Below are 15119 nucleotides of genomic sequence, written 5' to 3'. Positions count from 1 at the left end.
TTCTGTGCAATTGGAAACCTTTTCTAGACTAAAGTACTTGTGGGCAGAGGTTGTGTTTTATCCTGGGCACGTCTGGTGCTGTGGACTTGTGAAACACACACATTTCCTTTAGGTATAGAGGACTAAGCCATGACAGAAGCACAGTCCTATAGGAATTAACAAGTCTTTTCTCAAAGTGCTTCTTGTTTTAGTCTTGAAATTTAAAGCCTTTTTTGGTGAGAGGAATTTTTCCTGCCTTCTCCACATTGCTCTGGTCACTGCCCTTTGTTTTTTATTTGCTTACCTTAGTAACTGTAATTACAATATACTGTCCTGTCCTTAATGCAGTTTTTCCTTCTTTCTGTGAGATATTTCTGCCTCTTGTAATGAAACACATGATGGCTTGATTTTTTTTTTTTTAAGATGAGATAGAAATTCTGATTTCAAGGCTCAGAGTATCTGCCTGTGTGAGGGATTTGGCACTGTATTGCCTGATTTCCAGGGCCCAGCATTTTCTGTGTGAATAATTAAGTACTTCAGCAGTTTCTGCTTTTGGGATTCCTGGCTACCTGTACTGCTTTGTTTGTTGTGTTGCAATACTCAGCACATAGTCATAATCCCTGGTTTGAGAGGTAGTAATTATTGAGCAGATGCAGTATACAATGATAGTGAGGCTTTTAAGCGGCTTACTGATAGAGCAGTTTAAAGAATGTTTACCAGCTATAGTAACATTACTTCTGGTTGCCTGTCTTAATTCATTTCAGATTAATCTGTCTTATAGTCAGAAGGAAAATGAAGTGAGTCAGTAACTTAAAGAGTTATGTAAAATCTGTACAGTGCTAAATAATTGTGCAGTTTTATGTATGCTGCCGAAATTGGAATGTCAATTTGACACAAATACACCAAAACAGAATGCTAGATGATCTTATCTCTTCCTCAAATAAAAGCCTTGAAACCTCTCTTTATGTACTGCTTGGGAGTTTACCAATCTTCTTGTCTTCTTTCACAGGATGTCTTGGGCATATTTGCTTTTCCGTATGGCAGTTAACTAAATCTGTCCATGTTCGTGTGTGGGAGCGCGGGGATGTGTTTCAGAGAATGATGGTCAGAGGTGTATGTGAATATGCACACTAAACAGTATGTCCCATTCCCAGTCACTCCTGTTGAGCAAATAACCAGCTGAATTAGATAAGGATATGACAAACCAGAAACATCTAATTGTATCAAGAGCAAACAGACTAAAAGTGACTAAATATTTTGGCAGAGAGCCCTCCTGAGGAAACTAAAGATTAAGTGTTTCTGTTACATTATGTGGGAAGGAAGAGAGGGTCTGAATTCTCCCTTCCTCCAAAACTCTTAAGCCCAAAATATGATTCCCTTTGGCTGTTTAGAGCTGTTGAAAAATTGGTAAAAGGCAAGCTTGGGGCATGCCAGTGCCAGCTATTAAAATTCATCATCTGGAACCCATGTCTAAATCCTTTTACTTATTGAACTTTCTGTAGTTTGTGACTCTTAGTTTTTCCTGTTTATTTTAGAAAAGGGCCAGTGGGAAAAGTCTGGGCTCCCCGCCCTGAACAAAATAAATTGTGATTTCATCATGTTTTGGCCTTATCTCCTGTTGTTCTTTATTTCATTGCAGGCATTCAAATCTGCCCTGATTGTTGGTTCTGCTCTTTCACTGCATCCAACTCGAGCTTTGCAAACGTGGCTTAGGGCTTATTCCAATGCATATTGTCAGCTGCTCTGTATCAAGGTTCATCCTATTTCCTTAGTTTCTTAGTTCCTATTAAACTTCAAGCTCTGAAGGTTACTTAGACAAGAATCTCCTTTTTTTGCATTTGATTTTTTTTTTTCTCCCTTCATGGTCAGTGTAGGATGTTAGGAACAGTAAATACAAGCTGAATTCAAATTGGTAATCTTGCATCCATTACAAACATTTTGTGTCCATCACCTTACTGCTCATCATGGACAAAGGTTTATACCTGACTGTTGAATGCAAGACAAGTTACTTGATGAATTTGTTTAGGTTTTGGTGTGCACAGTATGGTGTTGCACATAATTATGCCCTCTTTTTTTATAACACTGGTTTCTTTGATTCTTTTTTGGGAGAGCGTCCATTTCAAGTCTATGTATCTATTGGTTTTCTTCACTGCCATTTAGATTAAGCTAAAAGGCAAGCTTCAGTGCAGTGTATATAACCTGATGTGTTTTGTAGTATCAACAAAGACTGCATGACTACTTTTTCATTTATCTATTTATCAGTGACAGTTCATGAGAAAAATTCCTTTACCTCAAAGGTCAAATGTGTGACTTCATTCTGTGTGCCTTGGGACAACTTTTCTTGTGTGGTAACTGGATACACAGACACTATTTCAGTCTTGAGAGCTGAATCATTTTGGTAAATGAAGCTTATAATTGTTTACTCCATTTTCTTGTGCGTAGCTTACTGCCTTGACCTGAGTTTGTAAATGAGATGAATGGCACGAAATGTGTTGTATCTCAGTCCTGCCTCCACCGAGCCGGGGCCCTGAGTGTGGCAGTGTAGCAAACAGATGTGGAAGGCCCAGCTGTCAGGTTTAGGGGTGCTCTGAGAGTATGGAGAGTTGGAGTGGGGAGAGGAAGGAGCTGTCTGATTTTAGTATCTGTCTTGGGATAGAAGAGGTGAGAGAGCATGAGGAGGAAGCCTGCTCCTTTGGGAATCCTGGCTCATTGCAAATGGCAGTTTCAGCATGAACCTGGCTCTGCCTCCTCCCTTGGTTTCTGACCAAACTTGTCAAGTGCACACAGCTCCTTCTTATGTGACCTTGACCTCTGCAGAGGTCTTTGCAGAATGAAAAGAAATAACCATCATGCTGATTTTTTCCAAAGCTGGATGTTTGCTTGCTTGCTTGAAACATGTGCCACCTGGAAAAGAGGAGATAGTTTTTTCTCTCGTGTGCTTGTGAACACAAATAATATGTATTATGATAATAATACATCACCCAGAAAGCAACACTTCAGTGCTTCTCTGTATATGCTAGCATGTGAATTAAAGTGAAGCAACAAAGATTGGGGGGAGCATCCTGTGGGAGGAAAATACAGTGCTTTCTGCTTTTTCACAGGAGAACTGAGATTTACATTTGAAAATGTTTGGTTCATGAGCTTTTTTGTCTTCTTTTTGCCATTGAAAAAGTAAGTGAAATAGGATAGGTTGGCTGTGGAAAAGCAGAGCTACAGAAACAGAGCACAGCCAGCATTTGTTTCTGGCTTGTTAAAACAGACCATGCAGATGTCTAGCAAGAATGCCAAGACTCACTCTGAGCAAAGTTTAAGCTTTGCAAGCTTTCTTACAAACCTTAACAGTGATTAGGCACCTTAAGAGGAAAAATTCACTTTAATGAAGTGCTGGTACTGTTTCCTGTATGACTTTGTAACTTCTGTAAAAGGCTTTTCAGTCTGAAGGCTTGACCTGTCCTGAACCTGTGGAGCTTGGAAGATCTAATGAGAATGGATGCACATGGGATGTTCGAAGGTGGGAGTGATCAGACAAGCATGGATATGGAGTATGGGTGTGAGATTGGAGCTGCTCAAAAATACAGTTTTTTGTTTTTATTGGGGATTAGGTCATGAAACCACCATTAGTGCTAATAGGAATTTGTGTGTCTTAATCTTCATAAACAGCATTAACATGCACCCTGCAATACTTAATGTGTTAATGTATATGAAAACTGGCTTTCAGCTAGCATATTTGAATGAGGCAAGATGGGGTTTTGGAGGTCATTATTACCACACATTAAAGTAAAATTTATGTTGCACAACTCAAAACTCTCAAACAGATGGAGTTGGAATTGCTCCCAGCATCTGGCTAGAACGCCAGGGCTTCCTCAGGAAGGGGGAGAAGCAATGTAAGAATTCAAACCATCCCTCCACTCCTTTTAAGTAAACCCTAACCATGCAAAGTGAGGAAGCTGTGGCACAAAAAGCTTTTTTTGCTATCCAGCACATCCTATTTTGTCTTTCCTTGGGGGTTTAAAATGAACAGGATGATCTCCAGGCCATTGCTGCCAGTGTATGGGTTTACAGGAAAGCCAGTGTGTGGTCCGCCCTTGTGGGAGGGGGAGACAGACCCTCCAGCCTTGCACTTGCTGTCTGCTGGCATCTCCTGCCTGTCAGAGGAACAGTGCTGAAGTGTACAAAATGCAAAGCTTGAAGTCTTTGTTATATAGCAGAAAAGCAGCATCTTGGGCCAAGTTAAAGGTGGAGAGGCATGAGACTCTCCTCAGTTGCAGCTGACACCAAAGGAGGATGGGTTTGAGGCAAGGCACTTGCACAGGTGTTCTCCAGGCTTTTTTCCCTGACTTGAAAGAGGTGCTGAGCACTATGGGATGTGTAAGGTGCCACTAACCCAGGGAGCTGGGAGTTTCTGCCATGCTTGATACTGAAGGAATCTGGCTGATTTTTCTTCCAACAAAGGATAGCAACTCACCTTTCTATGCAAACTCTAGCTTTTGTACTGTCTCCCTTTCCATATATAGTTTTCATTTGGTAACTGTATGTGTGAAAATAAAAACACTGGGAAAATTAGGCCTGTGCCAGTTTTTAGTTTAGAGGTGAGATTACCTTAGCCTTTGCCACATATCATTTAAAATCTTGCTCTTTATATCTTGATTTACATTTTAACGCTTTTATATTCCCCTGCTTGTTGACAGGATCCTCTCAAGGAAGGGCCACAAACATTACCTACTAAACCAGGAATTTTTGTAGTCTGTAAACTACACCATAAATTCTAACCTGACCATTTAGATAGAAAAAAAGCCCACTACCCATAATTAGCAGTGTGTTGGAAGCCTGCAGTGCTTGCATATTTTTTAAAGAATTTAAGAGAAATGAATTTCATATGTGAGGCTTTCTTTGTAAGCAAAGGGTAAACCAAAAGGAATTTCCTGGGATTGTTGCATGCATTAGATCTGAAGAGCTTTTGGGTGGTGGTGTGTTTAAATATTGTGAAAAGTGAACCTTAAGCACAGAAATTGAGGTCATTAGGATTTCTTTGTACTGAGAAATGCTTGCATATGGACCAAAGCAAGGAGTTTATCTGGCTACCTGCCATTGCCTCCTACATCACTCTTCGTAGAAAGCATTTTCTTCCAAACATAGCAGAATGGGAACTCGTAGCTTAAAAGAGCCTTGTGGTTTAGATGCCTTTACAGTCACTATGCAGGCAGGGGAAAAAAATGTTTGACCAAGATCCTGTTACGTAATTCGGGGCTCCTACATGTAGAAAATGTGAAACTGAGTTTAAAAAAATCATCTCCCAAAGGCTGTGTTGTAGTTCAGTCGGAAATGGTACTCTATTCACAGGAGTGAAGGCTAGGGAAGAAACTTCTGGGTTAACCCAGATTTAAATTGTGATTTTTAGCTTTTGATAAAGTAATTCTCTCAGACAAGTAGAAGAAGAGCCTGAACTAAGGCTATACTGCTCTTTATAACAAGATGCTGAACTTACTCTAACAACACAAATGGCTCATTTTGTTGCTCTTCCCACTTGTACAATTTTAATGGCATGAGAGGAACTGTATTAGTAGCCTTGGACTTTTGTTAATTCGGATCTTTGGTCCACTATAAAATATATTTCCATGAGTTATAATTAGTGGAAGCCCCCCCAGTAATTAAATGACATCTGCTTTTCATCAGAATCATGGCTTACTTAACCCCAGAGCCATCGTCTTTTGCCGGCTTTCCACAGCCTCCCAGGATGCTCGGACATGACTGTTTGAATTGCTTGCTGCAGCCTGTCATTGCCCAGGAAGATTAACGGAAATAGAGAGTCCTGGGTTGTCCGGTTTGGCAGTCAGGATGGGGAAAGTGCCATCTGCATAGCAGCTGCTGTTCCTCTGGCCTCGATTAATTTCTCTCATGTTGCATAATAGCCAACATTTTTTTCCTTTGTGCGGTGTTTGACCTTTGGGACCATCATTTTCCCCTGGCATGTGTGGGTGGGTTATTTTCCCTTATCTCTTCTATGACAAGCCTCATTTCAGACCGTGCTTTTAGGTCCTTGTGTAACATTCTGCCACCTTGATCTGGTTTTGCTCTGCTGGGTGAGTGTGGGCTCTTGGGGAGAGAAGGCTCATGCAGCTCCTGCCGGTGTGTGTGTTCAGTCCCTAATGTCCTGCTCCCCTTTTCTCACCTCCATCCCCAGGAGCTTGTTAGACCTCAACCCTCTGATGGATTAAGAGAGGTCTGCCTGAGGCTACTTTTGAGACACTCACTAGGGAGGGAAGTAGAAAGCTTCTGTTGTTGAATTTATCTTGGAAGTCCAAGTGGTGGGTCTTGTTGCTTTCAGGTGATCTCACAAGTTATTTCATTGAAACTCCTACAGATTTCATGTAGCCCCAGTGGTTTTGCTCTTATCTGCTTTGTTCTCTAATCAAACAGAAAACCCCAAATCAGCTCATTTGGACACAATTACAGTGCAACATCTGTTTGAAAAGCAAACAATATTTGTGAGTAGTTATGGTTATGAAATGGTTGCTCCGAAACAAAAACCAAACACAAAATGAAACAAAACAAAACTTCTACAGTTTTGCTCCATGAATTTACTGCATTTGGGGAAGAGGAGAAGGGAGTAAATACATAAGAAAGGAATGCAGCTTGAAAGTAACCCATTTCTTTCGTTAAGTTTTTCTCATTATTGTTGTCTACTTAGAAATAGCTTTGAGGATTACATTCATGTGGTCTACACTAGGTTCATTCATTCAAACTATTTCTGACCAGGTATTTATTTTCCCTGGAAATGAAATTTATCTTGCTGCTTTGTTGCAGCATGTGGCCATTTCACAAAGGGAATATTTGATTGGAAATAAATTAAGACTGGTTTTGGTTTGACTTTCTTTTCTCCAGATGTGAATGCCAGTCTGTGTCACCCCCACTCTTTTGGCTTTCTCTTTCTGTGATGGGAAATTACTTGAATGACTCAAATTTTTATTGTACTATGACAGAGCATCATGCATGGAACACTAGAAGCAAAGGGAGATAAAAGGTTGAGTTTTTGGACTCTTCTATATTTACTGAAGCATTCTTACCATTTTTACTAGAGTCAAAAACCTGTTCCAGCTCCAGAGCCCTCTGTCAGTCCTGATCTGTTGCATGACAAGAGTATATAGATAGATTTTACTTATGTTTCCTAGGGGGGGTTTGCATTCATAGGTTATAGGTATTTGTAGCTGGCTTTGAGATGTAAAAACCCCACATTTTTACTTTGGATCAGAAGAAAGGTATACATCCCGTCATATTTAAATGCACTAGGGAAATTACATTAAAGTAACATTTCCACACAGAAAAAAATAATCCATCAGGTTGTAGATGGATTCTTCAAATGTGCTGAATACTTTCAGATGCTGCTGCCGCTGACTTCAGTAGCGTACCAGTGCTGTATAGGTTTGGCAATTAATCCCCTTTGTCCTTTACCTGTAGCGCTGGCTTTAGAGCTTCTTGGCTTGTTTGTATAATTTTGGCAAATTGCCCTGTTCTCCTGCAAGGCACACATGGAGGGCAAAGGAAGGTGGCCCCGTGTTTGGGAGAGCTCGGGCAGATGAAGCTCCTTTGAGCAGCTGCTTTGGGGGTGCTCCTGCTGTGTGAGCAGCACCAGGGTGTCCATCCAGGGAGTCTGTGGCAGGAGTGGGGCTTTAAAGGGCCAGGAAATCCTCCTGGAGGAGGGATGGGAAACGCTCAGTGAAGACTCTCTGTGATTTGATGTGAAATGCCCATGTGATGCATCTCATTAGAGCAGGCTGACAGAAAACCTGTTTTGTTAAGCCCTGGAATAAAGCACACAACAATGGTTTGCCTGCTTTGTCTTTCCCCAGAGATTTTTGGAGAGGGTTATGCTGTTCCAGCCACCAAATGCAAGAGCCTTATAGCTTTCCCCCCCAAGAGAGGTGGAAGAGGAGGTCAGGATGCTTTCATCATTAGACAGGCTATTCCTTTTGGCATGAAAAAACGTGATTTGGAAAGATTATTTTGTGCTCTGTGTGCTGCTGGACAAATGCAGGACAAAAATTGGGGCCAAACCTCTCTTAGTCCTCAGTCCCAGCTGGTGGTGATCCCTATTAGGCTGCCTGGCCCCTAGAGGCACAAGTGGATGGGCCACGGGGATTTCCTGTGGCCCCTCTGGCAGCTTTAGGGTGGGATGCCCTGGCATCTTCACACCCATTGCCTGCCTCTACCTCCAGCTGCTGCCTGACACCAGGTAGAAATTACTGGAAGAAGCAGACAAGGCTCCTAGGATGCCAGCTGCAGTGTAGCCGGAGAAAAAATGCTATGTCCAGAGTGTCTTTTTCATCCCCCAGCTGATAGCAAAGCAGTGGGGAGTGGTAGGATTAAACCCCAGTGAAAACTGAAAGTCCTCCCATCTGCAGCATTCATTTTAATTTTGGTATTTTAAATCAGACTTTCGTTCAGTGCTTTTGAGTCTAGACCTTTTGATAGGAAAGCAAGGGAATAAAAATATCTTTGTGTGCAGGTTGTGTTTGCAGAATGAAACACTTCCTCCCCCACTTTCTCTTAAACCTAACAGATCCCTCCCACAAGAAAACCAGTGAATCTCAGAGCTGATCCCAACCCTGTGAAAAGTGTCAGACCAAAATAAAGAGTCCCAAAGCAAGTGATAGTATGAAAAAGGGAGGGAGCAAGAAAACCCTTGACTTCCATATGAAACTCAGCTTTTGGAGGGCAGTAGATGCCAGCTTTCACTGCAGACCCAGTTTCTTGTCCCTGCTCTGGAGATCATCACCTCCTCTTTCCATTTGATCAGCAAGGAAAATTGAGACAATTTCTCAAAGTGAATATAAAATATAATGCAATTGCTACTGCATTACTTTTTCACAAGGTTTTGTATTTGGAGGTCAAGGAAGGATCAGATCAAAGGAGAGAGGGATAAATGAATGATGCCAACAGGAATGAATCAGAAATTAAGTGTTATTGCTGGGAGTTTGGGCTTTCCACATTAGCAACCAATGCCTCTGTTCTGCTGGGAGAACAAGTCAGTTTTGGACCTATCTCTGATGCTGGTTAGTCATGTTTTCCAGCAGAAGAGGAGAATTTTACCAGTCTGCTCCCCATGACAGTATGCAACTGTGTGGACAGTTTTCCATCCTGGAAAACTTGAAATCAGAGTGGAGAGTGTGTGTATGGAGGGAGGAGTGGGGGAAGGTGGATGAGAGAACTGCCTGCTCCATTGGCACATAGGAAGATGATGCTTCCTTCTGACAACAGAGCTAGAAGGAAATAGCGTGTTTACAAAGTGCCACACAAATATGAAACAAGTATTGTGGATTTGATATAATGTGGATCAGAAGGCTTAAATATGTTTTAGATGGGAAAATTTTTGAACTTAATTATTTCTATTGGGCAGCTGTCAAAAAAACCCAACCCCAACCCTTCGTGAATTTTCAAAGAATAATTCAGCTTTCAGAGTATTTCCATGGATGGAGGAAAACTTGATTTGCAAGATGAAGAGATCTTCCTTGCCATGCTACTGGCACAGGCTTGCACTTAGTGTAGGTGCTTCTATTTATTTTTTTTTTTTATGTATCTTCTGTCACATAGCATATTTCTAGACAACCTCTCTCTCTCTGGGCTCTGCACAAAAACATTTAATTGAAAATGAATGTAGAAACATCTGATGTTCAGTGGTGTTCAAATTTTGGATTCAGCTTGTCTGCTGAGCTCTGCGTTACACCAGTGGAAAAATGCTGGCTGCGTTTCATCACATCTGACTGTTGACTAAGTTAGATGCATTTTAGCCGTTGCCAGATGTACAAGATACAGTAAAATGAGCATTTCCTGTAGCAAATTAAGACTTTTTGGCTTTGTGACGATATCGGCAGAAGCTGCTTGTTTGCACTGGGGATTTGGCCAGATTGTGCTGGTCAATACACACAATAAACTGAGTTAGCAGAGGAGATCTGATCTAGCTGAATTCATCTTACTCTTCTAATTAGTTAAGTTTGGGGGTTGCAGCCTTCTATTGTCATTGCTGACTGTGATACCGGTTCTAGATACACCCACCATTAAGCAAAGCCAAATGCCTTGTGGCATTTCTTAGCCAGACTGAACCAGTGAAGACAAGCTTCTCTGGAAGGGGGTATCTTGGATGAACTAACTGAATGAGTGTGTTTGTCATGCCAAACCCTGATCTGTCATGAACTGAGACGCTGTGGAGTCAGGAACACAATGCGTGATGCACCACGTCATATGACTCACCACATCAAGGCCAGGTTGGATGGGGCACTGAGCAACCTGGTTTAGGGGAAGATGTCCCTGCACACGACAGGGATGTTGGAACCAGATGATCTTTAAGGTCCCTTCCAGCCCAAACCGTTCAATGATTCAGTGATTCAGTGACTTTGGCAAACAGATAGCTCATCATGCAAAGGCTTGCTAGTATGCAGATAAACTGCCCACAAGTACTGGCAGGCAGGAGATCCGTGACTGTCTCTTGCCCCTGAACTGCTTGAGGCTGAAGTGCTTATTGGATTGTATTTTAGGGTCATCTATAATTCTTCATAGTGCTCATTGATTCCCCGGAGTGGGAACTGTGCACGTATCTGGACTATAGAGTGTGGTCCTGCAGCTGCTGCTGTTGTCCATTAGCAGACTTGGAGTCTCACAGGGAGCTGGGGTTTGCCTTTCTGCAATTTTGTCCCTGCAATTACTTACTGAAGAGATGCTGCCTGCCCTAAGCAGCAGATGAGTGGCTGTGGTGGACACAAGAAGTAAACGAGGAAAATTGCCATGTTAACATGAGGTGGATAGCGTAAGCAAGATCACAGGGAGAGCAGAAGAGCTGGGTTAAGGCAATTCTGTCTCTTGTCCTCTAGCTGACGTGGAATTTACTGCTTGAAAAGCATTTAAGTGCTGTTAGGGCAGGCAAACTGGAGGGGGGGGAGAAAGCTGTTTGTGTAAGAGCCCTGGTTATGGTTGAGTATCTGTATCAGAGACTGCAGAAACCAGAGAAGAGCAATGACACTGTAAATACCTGACATTTGCTGAGCTTTAAAGAGGAAGGTTATCAGCCTCTGAAAAAAACCCAAAACTACTCATGGAGCCACCCAGCTATAAGAGCTGGAGCAAAGGAAATTTTTTTTTGAGCTGGTGCAACATTTACGATATTTAAAAATATTGTCAGCCTGGAAATGGTTTAAAAAAATCCCACACGTTCTTTTGGAAGTAGTAAGTTGACCTGAGGTGTCTGAGAGTGAATAGAGCCAGAAAGTGCTGAACTCCTGGCCTGGCCTGAGTGAGAGAAGGGGTCACAGCAAGGCTGGGCTAGTCTCGCCTGAATTTAGATATTCAAGAGAAAAACATCTGTGTTAATAGGCATGAATTTAGTACACTCAGTGTAGAAACACTGTGGTCTTTGAGGGAACAGTTTAATCCATGGTGCCTGTTTTGAGATGGAAGAGCCATGGAGCTGTGCCGGACGTGTGAAGACTTCTGAGCTTCACAGTATGACAGGAGGGATGGTCCCTCTCTGCCAGCACCAGCACTGTCGTGTAATGGGAAGAATTCCGGAAGCTGAAATTCAAAATTGGAGGTCTACAACTGTCTCTCCACATGCCATCTCTGCTCTGGTTGCTATTTAAAGAAGGCTACCCTGTGCTGGAGCCACCCTAGCCACTACATGGGATGAAGTTACCTCCTTTGCACCTATTATCTTGTCTAAGACAAAGGGTCTACAAAGTAGGTGCATGTGAGTTGTCAACAGCAACTCTGCAGGGAGCTGAAAGCTTGGAAAGCCTGGGGAGAAAATGCTGTGCTAATAATGTATGAGGTGTATAAGCTATGCGTCATTTAAAACAGATGTATGGGTCCCCAAGGAGTGTAGTAAATGGGGCAAGGAAAGGTTTGGGCCAAGTTGTAGTACTGATTTATCTGTCTCCTTCAAAAATGAAAACAGGTCTAAATAAGGTAGTCCCTTTGGGAATACCTATAAATAAATAAATTTACAGTTATCTCCTATTACCAGATCCCTTGACTATTGAAAGCAAAGCTCATGATTTACATTAGTAAACTAACCCTGCTATTTTCCAAAACAAACAAAAAAAGAAAGTATTTTGGAGAGCTGGTGGAGGGAGGATATCTCTATCGCATTTGGTGACCTGTATTAATGCAGTGGGAAAGACACTTAGAAATTCATCCAACTGGGGAATTCATCGATATCTCACCCAAAAGCCCCAAATCCTTAGGGCCAGTCTAGATCCTGTTTACCCCTGTAAATAATCCCATACAAATCAATTTACTTTCATGGGTAGACTAAACAGGATTTGTCTGTAATTAGCATGAAGTGGAACAGATTGCAGGCGTGCTTATCTTCTAATATGGAGGTGCAGCCAGCAGAGGTTGAACACTGGGTGTTGCATCATCAGCAGAGCAAGGACAGCAGGGACTGGTGGATACTGGGAAGCTTTGGCTGAACGGAGGACCTTGGCCTTTGTCATGATTCTCTAGTAAATGCCATGAAAACAAGCCAACTTCAAAGTAAGTTTGCCAGATCAAAACAGAGCAAGATAAAACCTCATGTGAGATTAAAGTCCTTCCGTTTTATTTTTCCCTGTCACAGCACTGAATTCAGAGATTAATGCTGCCTCAGTTGTTTTTAGTTATGTTGCATTTTTTCAGATTAAAGCCAGTGGTAGTTCTGACTTGGATTGTAAAGACACATTTCATTTTTAATTTAGTAGTTCTAATACATTATTATTTAATATTTGATCTCCCAATTGGCTTTAAGTAGCTTCTTTTTAATATGTGCATCCCCCAAGTGATAACAGTTTACTTACTGGTTTAAGCTTATTTTGTGTTTCTTATGCTGTCAAGATGAGGACAACTTTAAATCGGCCTTCCTTCAACGATTTTTAGGTGGGGCTGTTCTTCCACCTGTTGGGTGTTAAGCAGTGATGGCCCCACATGTGTATCGTCACACCAAATGGGTTATTTTTAAAATGGTGGTGTACATTCTGACAAGCTGAATGATGCCTCGTGTTTGGATGGATCTCTGTGCCTGGGGTGAAACCCGTTTGTGTCCTCAGGGTCTGAGAACATGTGGGAACCTTGCTGCCATAGCTCATGTGTGAATGCAGCCTTTGTCCTTAAAGTTGGCCTGCTAATGTAGTATGTTGCATTTGAAGTATGTTTGGTTACATGCCCTCAAAATGAAGGTTTCATTTTCCTTTGTAGCTTAGATTGATTTTTTTGGTTCATTAAGTATCTCTTAGTTCCGTGCTTGGTTTGGCAGGGATGATAGTTCACATGTACAGGGAGGGATTTCCCTCTCATCTGATACAGGTTGAAGGTGTGTTATGGCTCTTTATACTGAAGGTAATAAAATGCTTTAGTAATCTTTATTTTTTTATATTTATAATGCTTCAATGACACCTCTTATGTTCTGGATACCAGCACCTACTCTGATAAAGCCAATATCTGCAAAAACGAAATCCTATGTCTCAAGATACCATGTTCTCATCCACATGACTCGAACTTGCCTAAGCCAAGTTAAAATAGAGAAATAGGAGTGAGGTCAGTAGAACAACATTAAATTTACTCATGCAAAACTAAAAGGAAAAGTTGGCCTTTACAAAGGTTAGTTTTTGCTAGCAAGTGCACAGAGAGTAGATGCATAATAATAGTATTTTTATGGAACTTTTCCCTTTCAGTTTGGTGAAAACTATAGGTTTAGTATTTAACTTGGGAATAAGAAAGCCTTAGACTTTCACTTAGCCTAAATGAAATTAGAAGAAAAATAACACTGAATTTAGCAGGAGTTAAATTTGCTCAGGGATGAGTAAACCTGCCTTTTCATTCTGATTTGTGAGCTGCCAGCTCTAAAGCTGGGGGTTTAAACAAACAAAAGTGGAATGGCAGTATTACGAGATTTATTTGCACTGTATATGCAGTGAGCTGTTAATTGAGTTGGTTGAAGAAAATAAAATTGGATATGTTTGATATATTGATATAAGTAAATAAAACAGAATCTGTTTCGTAAGTTGAGCACTGGTATTTGCATTTACTCTGTGTGTCTATGTGTGTGTGTCTGTGTGTGTGTGTAAATAGGGGTCTGGCAGTTCACAACCTGTGCAGGGTTCCTTGTGGGGTAGGAGTCCACCTCATGATAACTGATGAATAAGCTTTTGATAACTTCTGATACAGAAAGAAAAAAAATCTACTTGATTTGATGCGATAGCAAACATTTTAGGGAAGATCTGTCACCAAGGCAGGAAATGACCCAGCACTTAATATCCAGGTTTGACCTTGGGATTGGTTGTTGGTTTTCCAGTTTTAGTAATAATGAACACTTAATATTTGCAGCTAAGCCTGCAAACAACAGAAGGGGGATTACAGGCGGGTTTCAAATCCATGTGCAGAAATGAGCAAACCAGAAATTTTTCATGCCTTGTGCTGAATAACATAAATATTTTACTTAGCTTTAAGGAATAACCTTTGAAGGGAAAAGTGACAGCGACCTGAAAAATGGCCCTGAGTGTGGAACTGAAAGGCTTCTAGTTGAAGAAGATTTTTAGGGATTTAAAAAAATTTTTTTCAAGTTGGGTCACTTCATACTTTCCAAATGCTAGCCCTCCTGGTTATATTTGCAGACTCCCCCATACCAGCGTACGTGTATCCTATTGTGCAGCGCCTGCCAACACTGCAGCCTCCAGCTCTTTTTCATGTTTGGGAAGTTCCCAAGCAATAGGGCGGGCATTGCATCGACGGTGCCCTTCCCTCGAGGAGCCCCAAAGCACCCAGGAGCAGCTTTTGTATCTTGGGGCCGGCCGCTGCCTCCTGCTCTGATTGTTCCCTGGGCTGCTCAGACTGACAAAGGCCATTTGAAGAGAAGGCTGGTGCAACAATGGAGCGCCTGACATGAATGCGGAGCCGGGCCCGCAGGCGTGGGGAAGGCAAGGGCAGGCCAGGCGGCCCCTCGCTGTGCTCGGGCGATGCCCCCGGCACCCCTCGGCTGGGCACTGAGCCCAGACCCGGGAGCTGGGGAGCCTGAACCCAGGGGAACCTCCAATGTCCTTTGCCTGGCTCTTGTTTTTTACAGCTTCTTGGTAATTGATCACACAAATCGGTGACAGAGGGCCACTGGAGTCCGCCGTTCC

At 42.1% G+C, this 15119-nt stretch overlaps 1 protein-coding gene across 2 annotated transcripts in view; it reads left to right on the top strand.

The window, feature by feature from the left end:
* Positions 1-15119, top strand: part of EXT1 (exostosin glycosyltransferase 1) — a 178488-nt gene that overhangs the window by 58623 nt on the left and 104746 nt on the right. The window lies entirely within an intron of this gene.

The sequence above is a fragment of the Corvus hawaiiensis genome, chromosome 26 (genome assembly GCF_020740725.1).
Source record: "Corvus hawaiiensis isolate bCorHaw1 chromosome 26, bCorHaw1.pri.cur, whole genome shotgun sequence".
Classification (NCBI taxonomy): domain Eukaryota; kingdom Metazoa; phylum Chordata; class Aves; order Passeriformes; family Corvidae; genus Corvus; species Corvus hawaiiensis.
This window is presented reverse-complemented; position numbering and strand designations above follow the sequence as displayed.